Source organism: Rutidosis leptorrhynchoides, chromosome 3, assembly GCF_046630445.1.
Source record: "Rutidosis leptorrhynchoides isolate AG116_Rl617_1_P2 chromosome 3, CSIRO_AGI_Rlap_v1, whole genome shotgun sequence".
Taxonomy (NCBI): domain Eukaryota; kingdom Viridiplantae; phylum Streptophyta; class Magnoliopsida; order Asterales; family Asteraceae; genus Rutidosis; species Rutidosis leptorrhynchoides.
In genome coordinates, this window is record NC_092335.1 from 156,504,877 (window position 1) to 156,527,225 (window position 22,349).

A 22,349-nucleotide genomic window follows, 5' to 3' on the forward strand; every position below is an offset into this window, starting at 1 on the left:
TTCCCCTGATTCGGGCAATTACTTCTAATGTGGCCCGGTTTTCCACATCCATAACAAATAAAGGCGGCATTACTTGTTTTGCCACTATTTATTCCTTTAGTTCTGTTAAACTTTGGTCCGTAGACCTCACACTTTTTCGCACCATGGCCACTTCTTTTACACTTGGTGCAAAATGTCGTACAGAACCCATTCTAATGGTACTCTTCACACCTTTGGTATTTTTGGTTTTTGTTGCCGTTGTTGTTATTGAGGTTGTTGTTGGGATTGTTATTGTTGTTAGAACGGTTGTTGTAGTTGTTGTTGTTGTTGGGACGTTTGTTGTAGTTATTGTTGGGATTGCGGTTATTGTTGCGATTGTTGTTGCAGTTGTGGTTGTAATTGTTTTTGTTGTATTGTTGATCCTTGTCACTGGTTTCTTCCCACTTTCTCTTGAGTTGTTTCGTGTTGGCTTCTTCAGCTTCCTGCTCTTTAATTCTTCCCTCAATCTGATTTATGATTTTATGAGCCATTCGACTTCCTTTTGCATGGAAGCGGGCTTGTGTGAACTCACATCTTCTTGAATCCTTACTGGTAACCCTTTTATAAACGCGTTGATCTTCTCTTCTTCATCTTCGAACATTCCTGGACATAATAGTCACAACTCTGTGAATCGTCATTCATATGTGGTAATGTCGAACCCTTGTGTCCGTAACTCTCTAAGCTCTACCTTGAGCTTATTGACTTCGTTTCTAGGACGGTACTGCTCGTTCATCAATTGCTTGAATGCCGACTACGGTAGTGCGTAAGCAGCATTTTGTCCTACATGTTCAAGATAGGTATTCCACCACGTTAACGCAGTACCTGTGAAGGTATGTGTAGCGTACTTAACTTTGTCCTCTTTAGTACACTTACTTATGGCAAACACCGATTCGACTTTCTCGGTCTACCGTTTCAATCCAATTGGTCCTTCGGTTCCATCAAATTCCAAAGGTTTGCAGGCAGTGAATTCTTTGTAGGAGCATCTGACACGATTTCTTGTGGAATTAGTTCCACTGCTAGATCCAGAGTTATTGTTATTTTGCATCGCAGCCTGTACTGCGGCTATGTTTGCTGCAAGGAAAACACGGAAGTCTTCCTCGCTCATGTTCAAATTCTGACGAGTCGCCGGTGCCATTTCCTTCAAAATAGCCAACTGAATCGAGTTAATCATACAGAATATTAAGAGTAGTCAATAGTATTTCGTAGCATAATATGAACGCATTTATACAAGCTTTTTCTTCATATTAGCGTTTTATAAGTTTAAATTCGGGTACTACCTACCCGTTAAGTTCATACTTAGTAGCTAATATACAATTCAACTACTACAATTCCATATGAAAAATTGATTACAATAATATATCACATATAAATATTCTTCAAACTTACAACATCGCTATATTACATATAACATGAAATATAGTACACTTTGATACAGGACAGTTTTGAAGATAAATCTAGTTAATACGCAAGTTGTTCAGCAAAGAAAATAAAGACACGTAATTCATAAGTCCAGAAACAAGTCATGCATTCTGGTTTTACTAAGACGACTTCCCATCCTTGGTCTTGTGGAAAATAACCGTTATGACCATTGGCTAGGCAGCATGTTTTAATGTCGCCAAAAGGACGAGGGTTTCGTAATGTCCAACAGCCCCATAATAATCTAAAAACCTTGTTTCTCACCCCAACTACTGAATCCGTCACTTGTGAAGGTTTTATTTAAAAGTTGCAATCCGATGTTCTTTTTCTCACTTTGGTAAGAAGCGAACATCACTAACCCGTAAGCATAACATGCTTCTTTATGTTGCATGTTAGAAGCTCTTTCTAATTCACGAAATCCTATGTTAGGATATGTTAAGTCAAAATAGGTTCGTAACCCGTAGCGTAAAATTGCATCTGGGTTTCCAGCACTAAATGCCTTAAAGAAAACTTGGCGTAACTTAAAGTCTCCCCAATGTGATATACCCCATCTTTCAAAGGAAAGCCTTTTATATACTAAGGCATGCCTGGAATGTCTTTCAAACGTTTGACAAACTAATTTTGCCGTAACTAATTGTGCTGATGAATTCTGCCCGACTCTAGACAAGATTTCATCAATCATATCTCCTGGTAGGTCTTCTAAAATTTTTTGTTGTCTATCCTTAACGTCCATTTTGTGTTTTTATACTGTAAAATAGACAAGGATTAGATTCGTAAAAGATAATTAACAAACAATACAAGCAATTTTTACATAGAACATAAAAGTACAAGCACACTACAATACATATAATACACAACATGATTACAACCCTCTAATCTGAATCACTGGTTTCTTCTTCTTCGGACTTGGTTCGTTTTCCTAATTTTCTAGGGATATATGATGTTCCTCTAATACGAGCCTTCATTTTCCACAATGGTTTAGAAAAACCTGGCGGTTTAGAGGTTCCCGGGTTATTGTTACAATTTAGGGAATACGGACGTTGCCGATACATATAAAGTTCATCGGGGTTGGAATCAGGTTTCTCTATTTTTATACCTTTTCCCTTATTATTTTCTTTTTCCATATTAAATTGGGTCGAGGTAATTTCTATAACATCATCGGAATCCTCATCGGGATCCGATTCATCAAAAAATTGGTAATCTTCCCAATATTTTGCTTCCTCAGCGGAAACACCATTGACCATTTTTAACTTTAGTCCGTTGGTTGATGATTTTCTTTTATTTAATCGGTTTACTGTAGGTATCAAAATTTCATCCTCCGGAACCTATTCTTCTTCCGGTTCCTCCTCTTTCGGTTCCTCCTCTTCTGGTTCCTCTTCTTCCGGTTCCTCTTCTTCCGGTTCCTCTTCAGGAATTTATGAATCTTCCCAAATGATATTCGACTCTTCATTATTATTAGGTGAGTCGATGAGATTTGTACTAGTGGTAGACATCTATCACACAATATCAAACACATTAAGAGGTTAATATATCACATAATATTTACATGTTAATAATATATAGTTTCCAACAAAAGTGTTAAGCAATCGTTTTTAAAGAAAACACGGTCGAAGTCCAGACTCACTAATGTATCCTAACAAACTCGATAAGACACACTAATGCAAATTTTTGGTTCTCTAAGACCAACGCTCGGATACCAACTGAAATGTCCCGTTCATATTGATTATAAACGTTCAATATTAATAGATTTCGTCGCGAGGTTTTGACCTCTATATGAGACGTTTTTCAAAGACTGCATTCATTTTTAAAACAACCATAACCTTTATTTTATCGATAAAGGTTTAAAAAGCATTACGTAGATTATCAAATAATGATAATCTAAAATATACCGTTTACACACGACCATTACATAATGGTTTACAATAAGAATATATTACATCAAAAATAAGTTTCTTGAATGCAGTTTTTACATAATATCATACAAGGATGGACTCCAAATCTTGTCCTTATTTTAGTATGCAACAGCGGAAGCTCTTAATAATCATCTGAGAATAAACATGCTTTAAACGCCAACAAAAATGTTGGTGAGTTATAGGTTTAACCTATATATTTATCAATCGAAATAATAGACCACAAGATTTCATATTTCAATACATCCCATACATAGAGATAAAAATCATTCATACGGTGAACACCTGGTAACCGACAATAACAAGATGCATATAGAATATCCCCATCATTCCGGGACACCCATCGGACATGATAATTTCGAAGTACTAAAGCATTCCAAATTCCAGAATAGGGCTTGTTGGGCCCGATAGATCTATCATTAGGATTCACGTCAATTTGGGGGTTTGTTCCCAAATTCTTAGGCTACCAAGCTAAAAATGGGCATATTCGGCTTCGATCATTCACCCATATAAAGTAGTTTCATTTACTTGTGTCTATTTCGTAAAACATTTATAAATTTGAATGTATTCTCATCTCAAAATATTAGATTTTAAAAGTGGGACTATAACTCACTTTCACAGATTTTTACTTCGTCGGGAAGTAAGACTTAGCCACTGGTCGATTCACGAACCTATAACAAATATGTACATATATATCAAAGTATGTTCAAAATATATTTACAACATTTTTAATACGTTTTAATGTTTTAAGTTTATTAAGTCAGCTGTTCTCGTTAGTAACCTACAACTAGTTGTCCATAGTTAGATGTACAGAAAATAAATTGATATATATTATCTTGACCCAATCCACGACCCAGTGTATACACGTCTCAGGCTAGATCACAACTAAAAGTATATATATTTTTGGAATCAACCTCAACCCTGTATAGTTAACTGCAACATTATTGCATATAGAGTGTCTATGGTTGTTCCAAATAATATATATAGATGGGTCGATATGATATGTCAAAACATTTGCATACGTGTCTATCGTATCCCAAGATTACATAATATATTAGAATACGTGTATAATACAATTAAATTTAGCTAGGATATGATTTGTATAGAATTGTTACAATATTTCTCGTAGCTACAACAATCAAAAAATATCCAATCTTGTTTTACCCATAACTTCTTCGTTTTAAATTCGTTTTGAGTGAATCAAATTGCTATGATTTCATATTGAACTCTATTTTATGAATCTAAACAGAAAAAGTATAGGTTTATATTCGGAAATATAAGTTACAAGTTGTTTTTGTAAGAGGTAGTCATTTCAGTCGAAAGAACGAAGTCTTGATGACCATTTTGAAAAACATACTTCCACTTTGAGTTTAACCATGATTCTTCGATATAGTTTCATGTTCATAATAAAAATCATTTTCCCAGAAGAACAACTTTTAAATCAAATTTTATCATAGTTTTTAATTATCTAACCCAAAACAGCCCGCAGTGTTACTACGACGGCGTATGTCCTGTTTTACGGTGTTTTTCGTGTTTCCAGGTTTTAAATCATTAAGTTAGCATATCATATAGATAGAGAACATGTGTTTAGTTGATTTTAAAATTCAAGTTAGAAGGATTAACTTTTTTTTGCGAACAAGTATAGAATTAACTAAACTATGTTCTATTGATTTCAAGTTTAAACCTTCGAATAAGGTAGTTTTATATATATGAATCGAATGATGTTATGAACATCATTACTACCTCAGGTTTTGTGGATAAACCTACTGGAAATGAGAAAAGTAGATCTAGGTTCAAAGGATCCTTGGATGGCTTGAAAGTTCTTGAAGCAGAATCATGACACGAAAACAAGTTCAAGTAAGATTTCCACTCGAAATAAGATTGTTATAATTATAGAAATTGAATCAAAGTTTGAATATGAGTATTACCTTATATTAGAAAGATATCTTACTATAAATAAGAAAGATTTCTTGAGGTTTGATGATCACTTTACAAGATTGGAAGTAAGCTAGCAAACTTGGAAGTATTCTTGATTTTATGAAACTAGAACTTATAGAATTTATGAAGAACACTTAGAACTTGAAGATAGAACTTGAGAGAGATCAATTAGATGAAGAAAATTGAAGAATGAAAGTATTTGTAGATGTTTTTGTTCGTTGGTATATGGATTAGATATAAAGGATGTGTAATTTTGTTTACATGTAAATAAGTCATGAATGATTACTAATATTTTTGTAATTTTATGAGATATTTCATGCTAGTTGCCAAATGATGGTTCCCACATGTGTTAGGTGACTCACATGGGCTGTTAAGAGCTGATCATTAAGTTAGTAGTCTTGTTTTTACATATGTAGTTCATTGTTAATATACTTAATGATATGTTTACTTATCATAATACCATGTTAACTATATATATATATATATATATATATATATATATATATATATATATATATATATATATATATATATATATATATATATATATATATATATATATATATATCCATATATATAACATCATATAGTTTTTACAAGTTTTAACGTTTGTGAATCACCGGTCAACTTGGGTGGTCAATTGTCTATATGAAATCTATTTCACTTAATCAAGTTTTAACAAGTTTGATTGCTTAACATGTTGGAAACACTTAATCATATAAATATCAATTTCATTTAATATATATAAACATGAAAAAGTTTGGGTCACTACAAATTAATGGCCGCAAAACACATATTTGAAGTCACTACTTTCCCCACAAAATCGAGCAAAATTTTGTGGAGAATTTTTCGAAAAATTTACAATTGTAGATTAGGCCAATTTTTCGCTAGATAACTAGAAAACAACTCTACGAGCAAGACCTCCTTAAGGCTTTCCCCCGTTCAAAGCAGTTTATATGTCGAAAATGACATTTTACTATTTTTAAAGGTGAATTTTGCGTTTTTAAATCTTAGGATAAGTAATACCTTCACATGTGAATTGTTGTGCCTGTTAAGTATCATTATGATACTTGTTCTTATTTAATGTTATATTTAGGTACATCGAGAATCATGTTGGGGCTACTATCTCACCACTAGCCACAAAACCTTGCTCCTTTTTTAACGTCTTGCTTTTATTGTTCGCATATTTATAGCCGCTTTTTTATTTCTCTACATTGATAACCTTATTTTTGTTTTTGTTTCTGAAATTCATATTGAATGCGAATATATGGGAATGTAGTTTCGTTTTGATGATAATTATTGACCGCAAAACACATATTTGAAGTCACTACATTCCCCACAAAATCGGGCAAAATTTTGTGGAGAATTTTTCCAAAAATTTTGAATTGCAGGTTAGGCCCATTTCGCAAAATAACTAGATAACGGTGCTACGAGCAAAACTTCCTTAAGGCTTTCCCCCGTTCGAAGAAGTTTAGATACCGAAAATGACATTTTACGATTTTAAAGGGAATTTTGCACTTTTAGATCTTAGTATAAGTAATACCTTCACATGTGAACTGTTGTGCCTGTTTAAATACCACTATGATACTTGTTTTTATTTAATATTTTATTTAGGTACATCGAGAATCATGTTGGGGCTACTATCTAACCACTAGCCACAAAACCTTGCTGCTTTTATATCGTTTTGGGTTTATTGTTCGAGTATTTTTATCCGCTTTTTTATTTTTCTAGATTCATAACAATTTTTTTTTTAAATTTCATATTGAATGCGAATATATGAGAGTGTAATTTCGTTTTGATGATAATTAATGCCGCAAAACACATATTTGAAGTCACTACATTTCCCACAAAATCGAGCAAAATTTTGTGGATAATTTTCAGAAAAATTTTCAATTGCAGATTAGGCCCATTTTCGCAAGATAACAAGAAAACGTTGCTACGAGCAAGACTTCCTTAAGGCTTTCTGCCATTTGAAGCATTTTAGATGTCAAAAATGACATTTTACTATTTTTAAATGTGAATTTTGCACTTTTAGGAAAAGTAATACCTTCACATGTGAATTGTTGTGCCTGTTTAAATACCAATATGATACTTGTTTTTATTTAATATTGTATTTAGGTACATCGAGAATCATGTTAGGGTTACTATCTCCCCACTAGCTGACAAACTTTGCTGCTTTTATAACGTCTTGCTTTTATTGTTCGCGTATTTTTAGCCGCTTTTTTGTTTCTATAAATTCATAACCGTATTTTATTTTTGTTTCTAAATTTCATATTGAATGCGAGTATATAAGAGACTACTTTCATTTTAATGATAGTTAATGGCCGCAAAACACATATTTGAAGTCACTACGTTCCCCACAAAATCGGGCAAAATTTTGTGGAGAATTTTCCAAAAAATTTTCAATTGCAGATTAGCCCATTTTTGCAAGATAACTAGAAAATGGTGCTATGAGAAAGACTTATTTAAGGCTTTCCCCCGTTCGAAGCAGTGTAGACGCCGAAAATGACATTTTACTATTTTTAAAGGTGAATTTTGCACTTTTAGATCTGAGGATAAGTAATACCTTCACATGTGAATTGTTGTGCCTGTTAAGTATCACTATGATACTTGTTCTTATTTAATATTGTATTTAGGTACATCGAGAATCACGTTGGGGCTACTATCTCAGCACCAGCCACAAAACCTTACTGCTTTTATAACGTCTTGGTTTTATTGTTCGAGTATTTTTAGCCGTTTCTTTATTTCTCTAGATTCATAACCTTATTTTTATTTTTGTTTCTATATTTCATATTAAATGCGAATATATGAGAGTGTATATTCGTTTTGATGATAATTAATGGCCGCAAAACACATATTTGAAGTCTCTACATTCCCCACAAAATCGGGCAAAATCTTGTGGAGAATTTTTCGAAACATTTTCAATTGCAGATTTGGCCCATTTTCGCAAGATAAATAGAAAACGCCGCTACGAGAAAGAATTCCTTAAGGCTTTCCCCCGTTCAAAGCAGTTTAGATGTCGAAAATGACATTTTTACTATTTTTAAAGGTGAATTTTGCACTTTTAAATATTAGGATAAGTAATACCTTCACATGAGAATTGTTGTCCCTGTTTAATGAAGCGACCTGTCCTAATCCATATGGACGAAGTCATCAACATTTGGTCCCATTGCGAGGTACTGTCTTAAATATGCCATGAATGACTCCATGTAATATCTTTAAAATGAGCAAATGCACAGCGAAAGATTTCTTTCATACCTGAGAATAAACATGCTTTAAAGTGTCAACCAAAAGGTTGGTGAGTTCATAGGTTTATCGTAATCAATGATTTTCATAATTTTAATAGACCACAAGATTTCATTTTTCATAAATAACATTACACTCGCAAGTGTATAAAAATCATTCATATGATGAACACCTGCTAACCGACATTAACATAATGCATATAGAATATCCCCAGCATACTTGCAAGTATGCCATATACCGGCAATCGCAATCACCATTTAAATCGAAGTACTAAAGCAGTTCAAATTCTCTGACTGGGGCTGGTCAGTGCCCGTAGATCTACCTTTAGGATTCGCGTCAATTAGGGGCCATTTCCCTAATTCTTAGGTTACCAAGTTAAGGGGCAATATTCGGTATAGTAATCCAACCATAGAATGTAGTTTTAAGTACTTGTGTCTATTTCGTCAAACATTTATAAAAGCAGTGCATGTATTCTCAACCCAAAAATATATATTGCAAAAGCATTTAAAAAGGGAGCAAATGAAACTCACAATTCGATATTTTGTAGTAAAAATATGCATACGACGGAACTGAACAATGCAGGGTTGGCCTCGGATTCTCGAACCTATATCATTTATATATATATTAACACATATAATTGTAATCGAACAAATTTATATATTATTAGTGATATAAATGTTATCTTAATAAATTATATGTTTTGTTAATAACTTAATTAATATATTTACTTTATATGCTTTTAAATAAATAATTAATATTTACTATAAGGATATTAATTATATTTTTATATAACTAAATTTTATTGTAATAATAATAATAATCTTAATAGTAGTATTGGTAATAATAATATAGTTATAATAATAATAATGATGATACTAGTAGTAAAATTGATAATAATAATAATAATAATAATAATAATAATAATAATAATAATAATAATAATAATAATAATAATAATAATAATAATGTTAAAAATAATAATATAAATGTTAAAAATAGTAATAATGATAAAAATAATGATAATACTAATAATAATAATAATAATAATAATAATAATAATAATAATAGCTTTAATGATAATAAAATGATAATTTTTGTAAAAAAAATAATAATAATGATAATAATTTTTAATAATAACAATACTAGTAATGATAATTATACTTATGTTAATAATGATAATAATACTAATATTAATGATAATAATAATGTTAATTCTAATACTAATATTAGTAATAATAATAATAACAATAATTTTATTAATCATTTTAATACTAATGATAATGATAATAATAATAATAATAATAATAATAATAATAATAATAATAATAATAATAATAATAATAATAATAATAATAATAATAATAATAATAATAATAATAATAATAATAATAATAATTAAAATGGGTAAACTACCTTCAAGCTTTTCCTAAAAAAATGCCTCAGACCAGGCTCGAACCTGAGACCTCTCAGATAAACACAAACACCCTTAACCATCCCTCTGCTTCCCATTTTTCTGTTCTATTTCGTAATTTAAATTTATTTAACATATAGGAACCGGTTTATCATCATCATCATTTATTTTGTTTATCCTCACCTCCATCAATTTTATCAGTCACGATCATCATCATCGTTTCAATCATCCTCATTATGTAATTAACATCATATTCGTCAATATCTTATCATCATAACAGAAACCAACTAGAAACTGAAAACGAACAATAGTAGTAGTCCTGGTAAAGGATATTAACGTATGTAATATCCAACACTATGATCTGGCCCAACAAAACAATTTAAAAGCCCAAAAAGATGCAGTCCAGTAAGGGAATAGATCAATAGCAGTAGCCCATTTATCATGTTACTCGTTACAGTTTATCTTCTTCTTTACGTTTTTAAAAAAATGCAGTAGCATCGTGGATCATGGTTATTTGGTGTTTGATCGAGCAAGGTAGCAGCAACACAGGTTGCATGTTCGAGGTGTGTGGGTTCGAATGGAAATAGAAACAATATTGAGTTGTAGTTTCATCTTCATGCGATAATAATGAAAACAGAAACAATTAATCATCATCTTCATCTTAATCATCATTATCTCATTATTATCAATATTATGTAACATCATCATCGTTATCGATTTTGTGTCATCATATCAAATACCATTTTATAGTAATCATTATTGTTATTTTGGCCAAGAAAAGCAAAAACACCCTTATAAGTAAAAATCGATAATATCACACATATATACACAAACACATCTCTATAGTGTTAAGTATATGTATATAGAGAGGGAGTGAGATTGCGACTGGGAAACAGGTAATGAGCGTGAATGGGTATGTAATATAGTGGCAGACAAGAATATAGTCAAAAGTATAATAAAGTATACCATCAATTCATATAATATTGTTTGTACATCATTGATAGTCGCCTTTTTCCAAAAGTATCATGTAAATCTCGAATTTGCAGCTGCTTTGATCAAGAGAAACAGAAGTAAAATAATGACGATGGACATGGGTTTGGTTTATGGATTGATAAACTGAAAGAAACAGGAGTATATAACAGCAGTAGCAACTCGAATATATAATATGCAACAGACGGTCTCAAGGTTGTGATTATACGGGTGTTGGGTCTATGTTGAACCGAACGTGAACAGAAACAGTAACAGTTAGGGATAAATGGTGGTTGTTTGGGTTAAAGCGGGTTTAATCGTATAGCAAAACAAACTGAAGGGATAGCAGTATAACGTGCAGGTGTGTTCGGAGGTAGAACATTAGCACACAGTGATCGTAGGGTGGAGGTTTTGTGGTTGATGATTGCAACAATAGTGAGCTGCACGGAGTAACATAAATGACAGCGGTGATTTAGTTTATGGAGGTTGTTGGTGTCGTTGAACTGAAGCAGAAAAGAAGCTACTGTACATGGCAGCGGTGGAGTGATGAGATGATTAGTGTGTTGATTCGAATGAGTTTTTAGATTATAATTGAGCCTTGGATTTTGGCTTGTTTGGCTAGAGATTGGTGTGGTGGTGTTCTTAATTTGTACAGGAAACAAGATCATAGGAGACAGCTACAGAAATTTTATGATCATAATGGTGGTTATTCGTTGTGGTGTTCAAAGGTGGGTTGTAGGGTGATGACCGATGGTGGAAGGTTGAGGATGGCGGTTCACATGATGGTGTTGGTGATGGTTTACGATTAAGAACGTAGGTGGTAGTTGATGATGATAGTTGTAGGGTGGTCTAGGAGGAAGTGGTGATGGTTAATATCTATATCTCATATGCATATGTTGTATGTGTATATATGTATTTAGAGAAAGGGTGGGTATGATCGAATATCAAACAAAAAGAAGGAAACAATATTAGTGGGTGGGGTATTTGGGGTATCAATCAAAGAAAATAAAACACATATGTCCAATTTCGAAACGTGGGTGTTGTTTTTCAAAGATAAACGGAAAAAAATATCGATCAATAATATCTAACAAGCTGTCTCCATCTCGTGACTGTTATTTGGTTATATTAGCCAACACATCAGTCCATATATTACGGAGTATGACTAGATAGAGATATAATATATATATATATATATATATATATATATATATATATATATATATATATATATATATATATATATATACATATACACACGTAGTGTTATATCATGAACAAAATATATATATAAGCTGATACCCATCTATATATGCGTGTGAGATGTGTAGTTCCAAACAATAACAAAAAAGTAAAAATAAAAATTTAAAAAAATAAAATGAAGTATATAAATGTTACTTGTTTTCAGTCTCAAATAATATATACGGAGTATTATAATTTAACATAAAAATAACTATATTTTTAACAAACCTATATTCTATGCAATCTATTTATGGACTTGCGTTTATTTTAAACTTTCATAAGTATGTTTTAGAGCTATATTAATGCTAACGAAATGATAACCGAGTGTTACCTATTGCTTACTATTTAAGCTCAAAATCATTTAAATTAAATATACTATATATATGTAGATTCGTTTTTATAATTAACTTTATTATATCATTAATTATTTTACATTCTTAATTCCAACCATTAATAATTTATTAATGTATTATTATATATAATTATTTATATCAAATTATTTATATATACATATTTATTGTTCGAGAATCATCGGAAATAGTCGAAGGGTAATTGAATATATGAAAACAGTTCAAAAATTTTGAGACTCAACATTGGAGACTTTACTTATCGTGTCAAAATACTAAGTCGTATCTAGAGTTTGATTTAAAATTAGTCGAAATTTTCCGGGTCGTCACAGTACCTACCCGTTAAAGAAATTTCGTCCCGAAATTTGAGTGAGGTCGTCATGGCTAACAATAAGAATGTTTTCATGACGAATATGCGTTGATAAAATGAGTTTTATCATTATTGATTAACATAGATAAAACGATTTGATTGTGTGAAGCGTACGAGTGAAGCTGTCACTAAAGATTGAGATAGATATTTAACTTTTGACGTAGTCACGGTTAATTTCCGGGCTTCAAGGGATTTAAAGAAAATCTTTGTAATCTATATAAGATTTGATTCTTCAGTGATTAACGAAATTGGGATCCTATGGAATTAAATGCGGTAATCTGCCTTGATTGCTACGTCTGATATTTCGCTGTAAATTTACCTTCTCTGTTCCATTATTTTCAGCACTCTTATACTTTCTTCCTCAATTTATACTTCCAAAGATTGTGAAAATGCTTAATCCAGTTCTGGTCTTTGACCTTATATTGACTATCACAACAATCATCCTTCTCTCCCAACTCCCACTGGAGGAATCTGCTTACTTCTACTTTGCTCTAGGATTTATAGTGTTTATTATTCTCCCGTGTCTTTATATTGCTATACGCATTGATATACACGGTTTGTAATTTCTATGTTACTATCGTGCTTATATTTTCTCTTATATTTTGGAGCTTCATGCTTTTGTTTTCTCTTCTCGGCCTAAAGTAAAACGATCAAGACGTCTCGGTTTGTAGTTATGAACTTCGAAAGAACATAACTAATATTATAAGCAGAAAGGAAAGGTAATAGCACGATTTGACTTGTTAAATTACCAGAATCACTAAGGATAGAACTATCAAGAATATATTTTCTTGATATGTTCAGAGGTTAAATAGAATGAAAGAGTTATGTAACATGGCACATGATGAGGGTATGATCTGTGAACCATCATCACGTTTCATTAGAAATTTCAGCATGACTTACTGTAATATAACCACGTTGGCCTGACGTCATTATATTATACTAACTCATGCTTCAATTCCCAACACTTCTCCAGAAATCATTCATAATTTAAACTCAAATTTTATAGAAAGATAGAAACTAAAACAGTTTCTTTTATAATGTAACACAGATAGCACGAAGAGATAGATAATTTCGAGCAAGAATATTTATGAATATATCTTCAGAAATATCGAAGATATTTATGACGATATTTTGGAATTTCTAAGATCGAAGGTTGATGAAGAAGATCCTTCCGCAAGGATTTAGAATCAATAATGAGCAAGATATTCGCTAAAGAGTTCATCAGATACAGAATCATCTGGATTCATTAAATACATATTTAGTCCTTGTGATTTGTCCACAGTCTCCTTTATAGTTTTGCATAATCCGCTTTCCAGTACCAATTTTCTATTGAGTGTTTCCAACGCTCCATTCTTTATCACCAAACTTTTGGCCATTAAGACCATCTACAGTTTTGCTGCTTCATCAGCATTCAAAGTTATCATAATTGAGTTGTTGGTTATCAATCCGAGGTGTTTTAAGAATTTCGAAGGGTTTGAACGTAGATTGTAATCGTCAAGATACAAAAGATTGTTTAAGAAGAAATCAAGTGGCAAACTTGATAATTATTTATCAGTAGTAGATGTAACTTATTAACGATATTTTAAGTCAGAATGTTGTAATTAATATTTCCTACTCTTTTAATACTTTTTAATTGTCCAAGGTTAGTAGTCCAATGTTGGTAGCATAATAGTCCAATAGTTCAATGGTCCAATATATAATCTTAGAATTAATCGACGTATTGCATAAAATAAAGTGCGTAAAATAAATAACAGTATTTAAATGACGATAAATAAGATTGCGAGTATTAAAATTGCGATAATTAATTGCGATAATTAAAATGACAATAAATAAAATGTAACAAGGAAATAGTCATAACGGGTATAGGAACAGTTAGCTAGGATTTGGTTAGTATAGACTTAAAATTTACGTAATTAATTAATTTGTTTCTAATCAATTTTATTTAGTCCATTATTTTCTTCATTATGCCACTTGTCAAATCTTGACTTGGATTCTGATCGGTCAAAATCCGAATATGAAATTGAATTTGAATGAAAATAGTTGTTCTTTGGTGAACGGATACGTATGTGTGTGGATTTGAGCAGTATTGTTAATGGCTGCTGAATCTGAATTGAAGAATGTACAGTGTAACTTATTAATGTGAAATCTAAATATTTCTAGGGTATTACCTACCCGTTAAAATATTTTCACCATTAACAGTTTGTACAAAAGAATTTTTATTTACAATCTTTATGAAAATATATATACATATATATTTTCTTCAGATGTAATCATGGATTTAATGAGTCAATCTGATATTAATCTCATTTGATTTAACGTTGGATCTAGAATACACAATCTTTAAAACTTTAGGGATTACATAATCGCCATGTAGGACGAAGATAAATGATGTAGAACAATATGTAGAACGAAGATTAAAGATTATAGATATCGATTGTTAAATCGTTGATGAAAGATGTGAATGATAGCATATGTGAATTAAATATGATAAAAGCCCTTTAAAGCTTCTTTTATCTTTCTCGGGTATTACCTACCCGTTAAAAATTCACACGTCATAGTTAATATGAAAAGAATTTTTATTACGATCTCGAGATATACATTAACATATATACGTATATCCTTTTAATCGTGAACCGAAAGTAATGAATTAATATTTCAATATTCATCATTCTCGTTACTCTTCGGTGTCTGTGGTGCCTACGGAGCTTGTGGTGCTGGAGAGGATGCTGGTACTGGTGGTGCTGCTATTGGTGTTGGTACTGCTTGTGGTACCTGCGTAGTAGATGCGAGCCTAGCTTCCAAATCAAACTCCGTCACCTCCAGGGTTTCTACTTTACGCTCGAGTCTATGAATTAGTTCTTCCCATTCTTCCGTAAGGTTTGTCAATTCTTGATATTTAGTTCAAAGTCTTCAAACTTCTTCTAATAATCCTATCTGATTAGAATTCGGAAGTAGAAGATGAATACTATCTTTGACTACATCGAGTAGACCTTAGAGGCAGAAAATCCTTGCGAAAAGAGTGAAAACGGTATTGCGAACAGGTTCGCCAATAAGCGGATCGAGTACTCCGACGTTAGGTGGCAAGTTCGGCTCGTGACATGGAGTACCTTCTTCATTTCTCCATAGGGTAAGTATTTCACGAACCTATCCCCATTTTCTAAAGAAATCACGGTAGTTGATCGGTTGGTACGCTCCCGTCACACTGTCTTTAGAGCCGGAGGAACTTGGTCTATTCGAAGAGGCCATCTTACGCGATCACAGAAAGTTATGAAATGATTCTTGATATGAATTGAGGGTTGAATACTGGATGATATTTCCGTCTTCTCGAATACATATATATAGCAAAAAAATTCCGTAATTTACGGAGGAAATTTCGAAAAGTGCCAAATAAGATCCACGGTAATAGATATGATGGGATATGATTCGTCTATACACCGTGTATGCAATAAATGCAAAAACATGTGTCAAGACTTAGGAATGATAAATAGGTAATTTTCCACTAGGAATGATAAACAAAACTTATAATATGCAGCTAAGGTCGAAGTCCAGACTCACTAATGCATCCTAACAACTATCAGTTAGACACACTAATGCAAGACCTGGTTCGCTAAGACCACCACTCTGATACCACCTGAAGCGACCCGTCCTAATCCATATGGACGAAGTCATCAACATTTGGTCCCATTGCGAGGTACTGTCCTAAATATGCCATGAACGACTCCATGTAATATCTTTAAAATGAGCAAATGCACAGCGGAAGATTTCTTTCATACCTGAGAATAAACATGCTTTAAAGTGTCAATCAAAAGGTTGGTGAGTTCATAGGTTTATCGTAATCAATCATTTCCATAATTTTAATAGACCACAAGATTTCATTTTTCATAAATAACATTACACTCGCAAGTGTATAAAAATCATTTATATGATGAACACCTGGTAACCGACATTAACATAATGCATATAGAATATCCCCCGCATACTCGCAAGTATGACATATACCGGCAATCGCAATCACCATTTAAATCGAAGTACTAAAGCAGTTCAAATTCTCTGACTGGGGCTGGTCAGTGCCCGTAGATCTACCTTTAGGATTCTCGTCAATTAGGGGCCATTTCCCTAATTCTTAGGTTACCAAGTTAAGGGGCAATATTCGGTATAGTAATCCAACCATAGAATGTAGTTTTAAGTACTTGTGTCTATTTCGTCAAACATTTATAAAAGCAGTGCATGTATTCTCGGCCCAAAAATATATATTACAAAAGCATTTAAAAAGAGAGCAAATGAAACTCACAATACGACATTTTGTAGAAAAATATGCATACGACGGAACTGAACAATGCAGGGTTGGCCTCGGATTCACGAACCTATATCATTTATATATATATTAACACATATAATTGTAATCAAACAAATTTATATATTATTAGTGAATAAATGTTATCTTAATAAATTATATGTTTTGTTAATAACTTAATTAATATATTTACTTTATATGCTTTTAAATAATTAATTAATATTTACTATAAGGATATTAATTATATTTTTATATAACTAAACTTTATTGTAATAATAATAATAATCTTAATAGTAGTATTGGTAATAATAATATAGTTATAATAATGATACTAGTAGTAAAAATGATAATGATAATAATAATAATAATAATAATAATAATAATAATAATAATAATAATAATAATAATAATAATAATAATAATAATAATAATAATAATAATGTTAAAAATAATAATATAAATGTTAAAAATAATAATAATGAAAAAAATAATGATAATTCTAATAATAATAATAATAATAATAGTTTTAATGATAATAAAATGATAATTTTTGTAAAAAAAATAAAATAATAATGATAATAATTTTTAATAATAACAATACTACTAATGATAATTATATTTATGTTAATAATGATAATAATACTAATATTAATGATAATAATAATGTTAATTCTAATACTAATGTTAGTAATAATAATAATAACAATAATTTTATTAATCATTTTAATACTAATGATAATGATAATAATAATAATAATAATAATAATAATAATAATAATAATAATAATAATAATAATAATAATAATAATAATAATAATAATAATAATAATAATAATAATAATAATAATAATAATAATAATAATAATAATAATAATAATAATAATGGGTAAACTACCTTCAAGCTTTTCCTATAAAAAAATGCCTCAGACCAGGCTCGAACTGATGTAGTGACCCGAACTTTTCCATGTTTATATATATTAATTGAGATTGATATTTACATGATTAAATGTTTCCAACATGTTAAGCAATCAAACTTGTTAAGACTTGATTAATTGAAATATGTTTCATATAGACAATTGACCACCCAAGTTGACCGGTGATTCACGAACGTTAAAACTTGTAAAAACTATATGATGACATATATATGGATATATATATATATATAGTTAACATGATACTATGATAAGTAAACATATCATTAAGTATATTAACAATGAACTACATATGTAAAAACAAGACTACTAACTTAATGATTTTTAAACGAGACATATATGTAACGATTATCGTTGTAAAGACATTTAATGTATATATATCATATTAAGAGATATTCATACATGATAATATCATGATAATATAATAATTTAAAATCTCATTTGATATTATAAACATTGGGTTAACAACATTTAACAAGATCGTTAACCTAAAGGTTTCAAAACAACACTTACATGTAACGACTAACGATGACTTAACGACTCAGTTAAAATGTATATACATGTAGTGTTTTAATATGTATTTATACACTTTTGAAAGACTTCAATACACTTATCAAAATACTTCTACTTAAAAAAATGCTTACAAATACGTCCTCGTTCAGTTTCATCAACAATTCTACTCGTATGCACCCGTATTCGTACTCGTACAATACACAGCTTTTAGATGTATGTACTATTGGTATATACACTCCAATGATCAGCTCTTAGCAGCCCATGTGAGTCACTTAACACATGTGAGAACCATCATTTGGCAACTAGCATGAAATATCTCATAAAATTACAAAAATATGAGTAATCATTCATGACTTATTTACATGAAAACAAAATTACATATCCTTTATATCTAATCCATACACCAACGACCAAAAACACCTACAAACACTTTCATTCTTCAATTTTCTTCATCTAATTGATCTCTCTCAAGTTCTATCTTCAAGTTCTAAGTGTTCTTCATAAATTCCAAAAGTTCTAGTTTCATAAAATCAAGAATACTTTCAAGTTTGCTAGCTCACTTCCAATCTTGTAAGGTGATCATCCAACCTCAAGAAATCTTTGTTTCTTACAGTAGGTTATCATTCTAATACAAGGTAATAATCATATTCAAACTTTGGTTCAATTTCAATAACTATAACAATCTTATTTCATGTGATGATCTTACTTGAACTTGTTTTCGTGTCATGATTCTGCTTCAAGAACTTCGAGCCATCCAAGGATCCGTTGAAGCTAAATCCATTTTTCTCTTTTCCAGTAGGTTTATCCAAGGAACTTAAGGTAGTAATGATGTTCATAACATCATTCGATTCATACATATAAAGCTATCTTATTCGAAGGTTTAAACTTGTAATCACTAGAACATAGTTTAGTTAATTCTAAACTTGTTCGCAAACAAAAGTTAATCCTTCTAACTTGACTTTTAAAATCAACTAAACACATGTTCTATATCTATATGATATGCTAACTTAATGATTTAAAACCTGGAAACACGAAAAACACCGTAAAACCGGATTTACGCCGTCGTAGTAACACCGCGGGCTGTTTTGGGTTAGTTAATTAAAAACTATGATAAACTTTGATTTAAAAGTTGTTATTATAAGAAAATGATTTTTATTATGAACATGAAACTATATCCAAAAATTATGGTTAAACTCAAAGTGGAAGTATGTTTTCTAAAATGGTCATCTAGACGTCGTTCTTTCGACTGAAATGACTACCTTTACAAAAACGACTTGTAACTTATTTTTCCGACTATAAACCTATACTTTTTCTGTTTAGATTCATAAAATAGAGTTCAATATGAAACCATAGCAATTTGATTCACTCAAAACGGATTTAAAATGAAGAAGTTATGGGTAAAACAAGATTGGATAATTTTTCTCATTTTCGTTACGTGAAAATTGGTAACAAACCTATTCTAACCATAACTTAATCAACTTGTATTGTATATTATGTAATCTTGAGATACCATAGACACGTATACAATGTTTCGACCTATCATGTCGACACATCTATATATATTTCGGAACAACCATAGACACTCTATATGTGAATGTTGGAGTTAGCTATACAGGGTTGAGGTTGATTCCAAAATATATATAGTTTGAGTTGTGATCAATACTGAGATACGTATACACTGTGTCGTGGATTGATTCAAGATAATAATTATCGATTTATTTCTGTACATCTAACTGTGGACAACTAGTTGTAGGTTACTAACGAGGACAGCTGACTTAATAAACTTAAAACATCAAAATATATTAAAAGTGTTGTAAATATATTTTGAACATACTTTGATATATATGTATATATTGTTATAGGTTCGTGAATCAACCAGTGGCCAAGTCTTACTTCCCGACGAAGTAAAAATCTGTGAAAGTGAGTTATAGTCCCACTTTTAAAATCTAAGATTTTTGGGATGAGAATACATGCAGGTTTTATAAATGATTTACAAAATAGACACAAGTACGTGAAACTACATTCTATGGTTGAATTATCGAAATCGAATATGCCCCTTTTTATTAAGTCTGGTAATCTAAGAATTAGGGAACAGACACCCTAATTGACGCGAATCCTAAAGATAGATCTATTGGGCCTAACAAACCCCATCCAAAGTACCGGATGCTTTGGTACTTCGAAATTTATATCATATCCGAAGGGTGTCCCGGAATGATGGGGATATTCTTATATATGCATCTTGTTATTGTCGGTTACCAGGTGTTCACCATATGAATGATTTTTATCTCTATGTATGGGATGTGTATTGAAATATGAAATCTTGTGGTCTATTATTATGATTTGATATATATAGGTTAAACCTATAACTCACCAACATTTTTGTTGACGTTTTAAGCATGTTTATTCTCAGGTGATTATTAAGAGTTTCCGCTGTCGTATACTTAAATAAGGACGAGATTTGGAGTCCATGCTTGTATGATATTGTGTAAAAACTGCATTCAAGAAACTTATTTTGTTGTAACATATTTGTATTGTAAACCATTATGTAATGGTCGTGTGTAAACAGGATATTTTAGATTATCATTATTTGATAATCTACGTAAAGCTTTTTAAACCTTTATTGATGAAATAAAGGTTATGGTTTGTTTTAAAATGAATGCAGTCTTTGGAAAAAGTCTCATATAGAGGTCAAAACCTCGCAACGAAATCAATTAATATGGAACATTTTTAATCAATAAGAACGGGACATTTCAGTTGGTATCCGAGCGTTGGTCTTAGAGAACCAGAATTTTGCATTAGTGTGTCTTATCTAGTTTGTTAGGATACATTAGTGAGTCTGGACTTCGACCGTGTTTACTTGAAAAATGATTGCTTAACAAATTTTGTTGGAAACTATATATTTTTAACATGTAAATATTATGTGATATATTAATCTCTTAACGCGTTTGATATTATGTGATAGATGTCTACCTCTAGAACAAGTCCCATTGACTCACCTAATAATAATGAAGAGTCAAATGTAAATTGAAATGATTCGTGGACTGATTCACAAGTTCCCGAAGAGGAACCGGAAGAAGAGTCGGAACCGGAAGAAGAATCGGAACCGGAAGAAGAATCGGAACCGGATGAAGAAATAGAACCGGTGGGGGAAATAATAAAACGGTTAAGTAAAAGAAAATCCTCAACCAACCGACCAAGGTTAATTATGGTCAATGGTGTTTCCGCCAAGGAAGCAAAATATTGGGAGGATTACCAATTCTCCGATGAATCGGATTCCGACGAGAATTCCGATGATGTTATAGAAATTACCCCAACTGAATTTAAAAAGGCAAAAGAAAATAATAAGGGAAAGGGCATAAAAATAGAGAAATCTAATTCCAACCCCAATGAACTTTATATGTATCGTCAACCCCCGAAGTCCTTAAGTTGTAACAATGACCCGGGAACCTCTAAACCACCAGGTTTTTCTAAACCAATGTGGATAACGACGGCTCGTATTAGGGGAACATCATATATCCCTAGAAACTTGGCAAAACGAACCAAAACTGAAGAAGAAGAAACAAGCGAGTCGGAATAAGATAGTTGTATTCGTGTGGTGTAATATAAGTAATATAGTGTGCTTATGCTTTATGATATATGTAAAAATTGCTTGTATTAATAAGTATTTTTTTTATAAATCTAACTCTTGTCTATTTTACAGTATAAAAACACAAAATGGATAGACAACCCAATATTTTAAGAGACCT